The sequence below is a fragment of the Coregonus clupeaformis genome, unplaced genomic scaffold, assembly GCF_020615455.1.
Source record: "Coregonus clupeaformis isolate EN_2021a unplaced genomic scaffold, ASM2061545v1 scaf1812, whole genome shotgun sequence".
In the NCBI taxonomy this organism is placed as follows: domain Eukaryota; kingdom Metazoa; phylum Chordata; class Actinopteri; order Salmoniformes; family Salmonidae; genus Coregonus; species Coregonus clupeaformis.
The window spans coordinates 57,501-64,592 of NW_025535266.1; the positions used below are offsets into that span (position 1 = coordinate 57,501).

Consider the following 7,092-nt stretch of genomic DNA (forward strand, 5'->3'; position numbering starts at 1 on the left):
CACTGGAGAGACCTGTAGGGGTTGAGGAGGGTCCTGTTGAACACTCAGAGACCTGTAGGGTTGAGGAGGGTCCTGTTGAACACTCAGAGACCTGTAGGGTTGAGGAGGGCCCTCCTGTTGAACACTCAGAGACCTGTAGGGTTGAGGAGGGTCCTGTTGAACACTCAGAGACCTGTAGGGTTGAGGAGGGTCCTGTTGAACACTCAGAGACCTGTAGGGTTGAGGAGGGTCCTCCTGTTGAACACTCAGAGACCTGTAGGGTTGAGGAGGGTCCTGTTGAACACTCAGAGACCTGTAGGGTTGAGGAGGGTCCTGTTGAACACTCAGAGACCTGTAGGGTTGAGGAGGGTCCTGTTGAACACTCAGAGACCTGTAGGGTTGAGGAGGTCCTGTTGAACACTCAGAGACCTGTAGGGTTGAGGAGGGTCCTGTTGAACACTCAGAGACCTGTAGGGTTGAGGAGGGTCCTGTAGAACACTCAGAGACCTGTAGGGTTGAGGAGGGTCCTGTTGAACACTCAGAGACCTGTAGGGTTGAGGAGGGTCCTGTTGAACACTCAGAGACCTGTAGGGTTGAGGAGGGTCCTGTTGAACACTCAGAGACCTGTAGGGTTGAGGAGGGTCCTGTTGAACACTCAGAGACCTGTAGGGTTGAGGAGGGTCCTGTAGAACACTCAGAGACCTGTAGGGTTGAGGAGGGTCCTGTTGAACACTCAGAGACCTGTAGGGTTGAGGAGGGTCCTGTTGAACACTTAGAGACCTGTAGGGTTGAGGAGGGTCCTGTTGAACACTCAGAGACCTGTAGGGTTGAGGAGGGTCCTGTAGAACACTCAGAGACCTGTAGGGTTGAGGAGGGTCCTGTTGAACACTCAGAGACCTGTAGGGTTGAGGAGGGTCCTGTTGAACACTCAGAGACCTGTAGGGGTTGAGGAGGGTCCTGTTGAACACTCAGAGACCTGTAGGGTTGAGGAGGGTCCTGTAGAACACTCAGAGACCTGTAGGGTTGAGGAGGGTCCTGTTGAACACTCAGAGACCTGTAGGGGTTGAGGAGGGTCCTGTTGAACACTCAGAGACCTGTAGGGTTGAGGAGGGTCCTGTTGAAGAGGCGGAGCTGGTTGCCAACCTCAGATAAGTCAGCAGATGAGTTGTCCGTTTTCTGCAGGATCTCTCTCTCCCTGCCGTGGTCGCTGCACCATGTCCGAGTCCCAAATGGCACCCTATTCCCTATATAGGCCTGGTCCAAGGTAGTGCACTATGTAGGGAATAGGGTGTTCTCTCAGTTAGCCTCATCCCTCACGGTGGGTGCGGTGCAGAGATGTCATCCCGCCTGTTGTAAATGTTCCTCTGCCCTCATCCGTCCATTCGGCTGTGAGGGAGAGGAGGAGAGGAGGACTGTTGATCCCCCTGTTTTATCCTGTTGCTTAGCCGGCGGTGTGAGGATGCAGGGTTGGCGTGGTACTGCCAGCACGCCTAGGCCCCATCCCAAACAGCACCCCCTATTCCCTTTATATTGCATATTCCCAAAGGGCTGTGGTCCAAGGTAGTGCACTAAATAGGGTAACGGGCCACACAGAACCTCTCCCTCTCTGCGTCTAGGTGGTGGGCTGTCACCGGTCCTGTAACACAAATCCATCTGCCCCACTTCCCTCCAGTACTGATCTGCATCAGTTAACCTTCGCTTGCTGGTCATTGGTTAGATGTTTTGCTTTAAACGCTTTAGGTGCTTTCACAAATCTTGCTGCTGTTATTGCACACTGCGGTATTTTGCCTAACAGAGATGGGAGTTTATCAATGTTTGATTTGTTTACAAATTCTTTGTGGGTCTGTGTAATCTGTGGGAAACATGTGTCTCTAATGTGGTCATACATTTGGCAGGAGGTTAAGAAGTGCAGCTCAGTTTCATTTTGTGGGCAGTGTGCTAATAGCCGGGCTTTCTCAATAGCAAGGCTATGCTCACTGTGTCTTTACATAGTCAAGGATTTTCTTAATTTTGGGTCAGTCACAGTGGTCAGGTATTCTGCCACTGGGTACTCTCTGTTTAGAGCCAGATGGCATTCCAATTTGCTCTGTTTTTTTGTTTGATTATTTCCAGTGTGTCAAAAAGCTATCTTTTTGCTTTCTCATAATTTGTTTGGGCTAAATGTGATTCTGTCCTGGGGCTCTGTGGGGTCTGTTTGTGTTTGTGAACAGAGCCCCAGAACCAGCTTGCTGAGGGGACTCTTCTCCAGGTTAATCTCTCTATAGGTGAGGGCTTTGTGGTGGAATGTGGGCATCGCTTCCTTTTTAGGTGGTTGTAGAATTTAACAGCTCTTTTCTGGATTTAGTTAACTAGTGGGTATAGTCCTAATTCTGCTCTGCATGCATTGTTTGGGGTTTTGCATTGTACAATAAGTATATTTTTGCAGAATTCTGCATGCAGAAACTCAATGGGGTGTTTGTCCCATTTTGTGAATTCTTGGTTGGTGAGTGGACCCCAGACCTCACAACCATAGAGGGCAATGGGTTCGATAACTGATTGAAGTGTGTTTAGCCAGATCCTAATTTGTGACACTCTGGCTCCATGGACTTTGATTATTGAGCCAGGGTTGTTCATTTTCTTTTGGGTGTATTTCTATGTTGGTTTCTAGGTGTTCATTTCTATGTTGTGGTGGTTCTTGATTATTCATGTGACTCCCAATCGGAGGTAACGAGTGACAGCTGTCGGCTCGTTATCTCTGATTGGGAGCCATATTTAAACTGTTGTGGTTTCACTGTGTGTTTGTGGGTTTTTGTTCCGTTTTCGGTCTGTTGTACCGTGGACTTCATTTGAGTCGTCTTTTGTTTTGTATTTGGTTACTTTGATTAATAAAGTCATGTTTCTTGGACACGTTGCGCCTTGGTCATACTTGGACGACATAGACGACCATGACAGAAAAACCCACCACAAAAAGACCAAGCAGCGTGTCAAGCGGCAACAGGACCTACCTACACAGGATTTATGGACTCCCATAAAGGATTCATGGACATGGGAGGAGATTCTGGATGGTAAGGGGCCTTGGGATCAACCGGGAGAATATCGCCGTCCTCGTGGAAGAGCGGGAGGCAGCTAAAGCCGAGAGGCGGCGATATGAGGAGGCAGCACGGAGGCAAGGCTGGAAGCCCGAGAGTACTACCCAAGAATTTCTTGGGAGGAAGCGCCAGGTATGGAGAGAACGCTGGTGGATGTCCTCCTCGGCTGGGGACATATTACGCAGGAGGAGGCCGTCCGGTACCGGAGGGCGATGAAGGGGGAGAACCTGGCAGGAGAGGAGCAACGGCATCAGCAGGGCCATCGTCGGGAAGGACGAGAGGCAACCCCCAAAAAATTTTTGGGGGGCACATGGCTTGGGCGCCTGGGCAGCAGGAGGAGAGAAGGCTATCGGATTACGGGAGCCCTTGGCGAGTAGAGGGAGGGAAGTTGTTGTGGCACGGCGTGAGAGACTGAAGTGTGTTACCAGTCCGGTCCGGCCCGTTCCTGATCCCCAGTTAAGGCCAGTGGTGTGTGTTCCCGGTACGGACCGGCCTGTTCCTACTCCACGCACCAGGTCCACGATGTGCGTCGCCAGCCCGGCCCGGCCTGTTCCGGCCACTCGCACCAGGATACGGTGCGCGTCGCCAGCCCAGCCCGGCCTGTTCCTGCTCCACGCCACGAATCCTACGGGTGCGTCACCAGCCCAGCCCGGCCTGTTCCTGCTCCACGCACGATCCCTACGGGTGCGTCACCAGTCCAGCCCGGCCTGTTCCTGCTCCACGCACGAATCCTCACGGGGTGCGTCACCAGTCCAGCCCGGCCTGTTCCTGCTCCACGCCACCGAAGCCTACGGGGTGCGTCGCCAGCCGGCCAGAGTCTGCCGTCTGCCCAATGGCGCCTGGAACTGGCCGTCTGCCCAACGGGCGCCTGAACTGCCCGTCTGCCCAACGGCGCTTGAACTGCCCGTCTGCCCTATGGCGTCTGAACTGCCCGTCTGCCAAGCGCTGCATAAGCCGCCCGTCTGTGCCTGAGCCTGCAAAGCCGCCCGTCTGCCATGAGCCTTCAGAGCCGTCCGCCAGACCGGGACCGCTAGAGCCTTCCGCCAGACAGGAGCCGCTAGAGCCGTCCGCCAGACAGAATCATACACCAGCTATGGAATCAGCAGGGAGCCGACGCAGCCCATACTAGACTGGAAGCCCAGGTTCGGGGCCAGCAAGAGCAGCTCCTGCAGATGGGAGCCGCCCTGCTGGGAGGTGATGACCGCAATCCGAGGCTGGGGTCCGCCTCCACCGCCAGCCGCCAGCCAGCACCATCAGCCAGCCATGAGCAGCCAGATCCGTCCAACCAGCCATGAGCAGCCAGATCCGTCAGCCAGCCACGAGCAGCCAGATCCGTCCAGCCGGCCACGAGCAGCCAGATCCGTCAGCCAGCCATGAGCAGCCAGATCCGTCAGCCAGCCATGAGCAGCCAGATCCGTCAGCCAGCCGCGAGCAGCCAGATCCGTCAGCCAGCCATGAGCAGCCAGACCCGTCAGCCAGCCACGAGCAGCCAGATCCGTCAGCCAGCCATGAGCAGCCAGACCCGTCAGCCAGCCATGAGCAGCCAGATCCGTCAGCCAGCCATGAGCAGCCAGATCCGTCCAGCCAGCCATGAGCAGCCAGATCCGTCAGCCAGCCATGAGCAGCCAGATCCGTCAGCCAGCCATGAGCCGTCCAGCCAGGATCCGCCAGAGCCGGCCCAGCCAGGATCCGCCAGAGCCGTCCAGCCAGGATCCGCCAGAGCCGTCCCTGCCAGGGATCCGCCAGAGCCGTCCTGCCAGGATCCGCCAGAGCCGTCTAGCCAGGATCCGCCAGAGCCGTCTAGCCAGGATCCGCCAGAGCCGTCCAGCCAGGATCCGCCAGAGCCGTCCAGCCAGGATCCGCCAGAGCCGTCCAGCCAGGATCCGCCAGAGCCGTCCAGCCAGGATCCGCCAGAGCCGTCCAGCCCGGATCCGCCAGCCAGCCAGGATCAGCCAGAGCCAACCAGCCAGGATCCGCCATTCAGTCCGAGCTGCCCCCTTAGTCCGGTGCTGCCCCTAGTCCGGTGCTGCCCTTAGCCCGGTGCTGCCCCTTAGTCCGGTGCTGCCCCTTAGCCGGTGCTGCCCCTTAGCCCGGTGCTGCCCCTTAGTCGGTGCTGCCCCTGAGTCCGGTGATGCCTCTTAGTCCAGTGCTGCCCCTTAATCCTGTGGGGGTTTAGTTGGGGGTGGTCATTTGGAGGAGGCTACGTAGCGGGTAGTGACTATGGTGGGGGTGGGGACCACGACCAGTGCCAGAGCCGCCACCATGGACAGAGCGCCCACCCAGACCCTCCCCTAGACTGTATGCTGGTGCGTCCGGAGTTCGCACCTTTAGGGGGGTACTGTGACACTCTGGCTCCATGGACTTTGATTATTGAGCCAGGGTTGTTCATTTTCTTTTGGGTGTATTTCTATGTTGGTTTCTAGGTGTTCATTTCTATGTTGTGGTGGTTCTTGATTATTCATGTGACTCCCAATCGGAGGTAACGAGTGACAGCTGTCGGCTGCGTTATCTCTGATTGGGAGCCATATTTAAACTGTTGTGGTTTCACTGTGTGTTTGTGGGTTTTTGTTCCGTTTTGGTCTGTTGTACCGTGGACTTCATTTGAGTCGTCTTTTGTTTTGTATTTGGTTACTTTGATTAATAAAGTCATGTTTCTTGGACACGTTGCGCCTTGGTCATACTTGGACGACATAGACGACCATGACATAATTGGGATGTTGAGTTTTATGTTCCTTTTGATGGCGCTGAAGGCCCTTCTTGCCTTGTCTCTTAGATCGTTCACAGCCTTGTGGAAGTTACCTGCGGTGTTGATCTTTAGGCCGAGGTAGGTATAATTCTTTGTGTGCTCTAGGGCAACAGTGTCTAGATGGAATTTGTATTTGTTGTCTTGGCTACTGGACCTTTTTTGGAACACCATTATTTTTGTCTTAATGAGATTCACAAGTCTGACAGAATCTTTGCAAAAGATCGAGGTGCTGCTGTAGGCCCTCCTTGGTTGGGGACAGAAGAACCAGATCATCAGCAAACAGTAGACATTTGACTTCAGATTCTAGTAGGGTGAGGCCGGGTGCTGCATACTGTTCTAGTGCCCGCACCAATTCATTGATATATATGTTGAAGAGGGTGGGGCTTAAGCTGCATCCCTGTCTCACCCCATGGCAATGTGGGAAAAAATGTGTGTTTTTTGCCAATTTTAACTGCACACTTGTTGTTTGTGTACATGGATTTTATAATGTTATGTACTTTTCCCCCAACACCGCTTTTCCATTTGTATAGCAGACCCTCATGCCAAATTGAGTCAAAAGCTTTTTAAATCAACAAAGCATGAGAAGACTTTTGCTTTTGTTTTGTTTTTGTTCGTTTGTCAATTAGGGTGTACAGGGTGAATACGTGGTCTGTCGTGACGGTAATTTGGTAAGAAACCAATTTGACATTTGCTCAGTACATTATTTTCACTGAGGAAATGTTGGAGTCTGCTGTTGATGATACTGCAGAGGATTTTCCTGAGATTGCTGCTGTCGCATATTCCACGGTAATTATTGGGGTCAAATTTGTCTCCACTTTTGTGGATTGGGGTGATCAGTCCTTGGTTCCAAATATTAAGGAAGATGCCAGAGCTGAGGATGATGTTGAAGAGTTTAAGAATAGCCCATTTTTATTTGTGGTCTGTATATTTTATCATTGCGTTTAGTATACCATCAACACCACAGGCCTTTTGGGTTGGAGGGTTTGTATTTTGTCCTGTAGCTCATCCAATGTAATTGGAGAATCCAGTGGGTTTTGGTAGTCTTTAACAGCTGATTCTACGTTTTGTAAATTATCATGTGTATGTTTTTGCTGTTTGTTATTTGTTATAGGGCCAAAAAGATTGGAGAAGTGGTTTATCCATACATCTCCATTTTGGATCGATAACTCTTCGTGTTGTTGTTTGTTTTCCCAGAAGTGGTTCGATTCTATGGATTCTTCAATCACATTGAGCTGTTTTCTGACGTGCTGTTCCTTCTTTTCCGTAGTGTATTTCTGTATTGTTTTAGTGATTCACCAT

At 52.5% G+C, this 7,092-nt stretch overlaps 1 pseudogene; it reads right to left on the reverse strand.

The window, feature by feature from the left end:
* Positions 1-5,470, reverse strand: part of LOC123487705 — a 37,155-nt pseudogene extending 31,685 nt beyond the window's left edge.
* Positions 5,471-7,092: the final 1,622 nt, after the last annotated feature.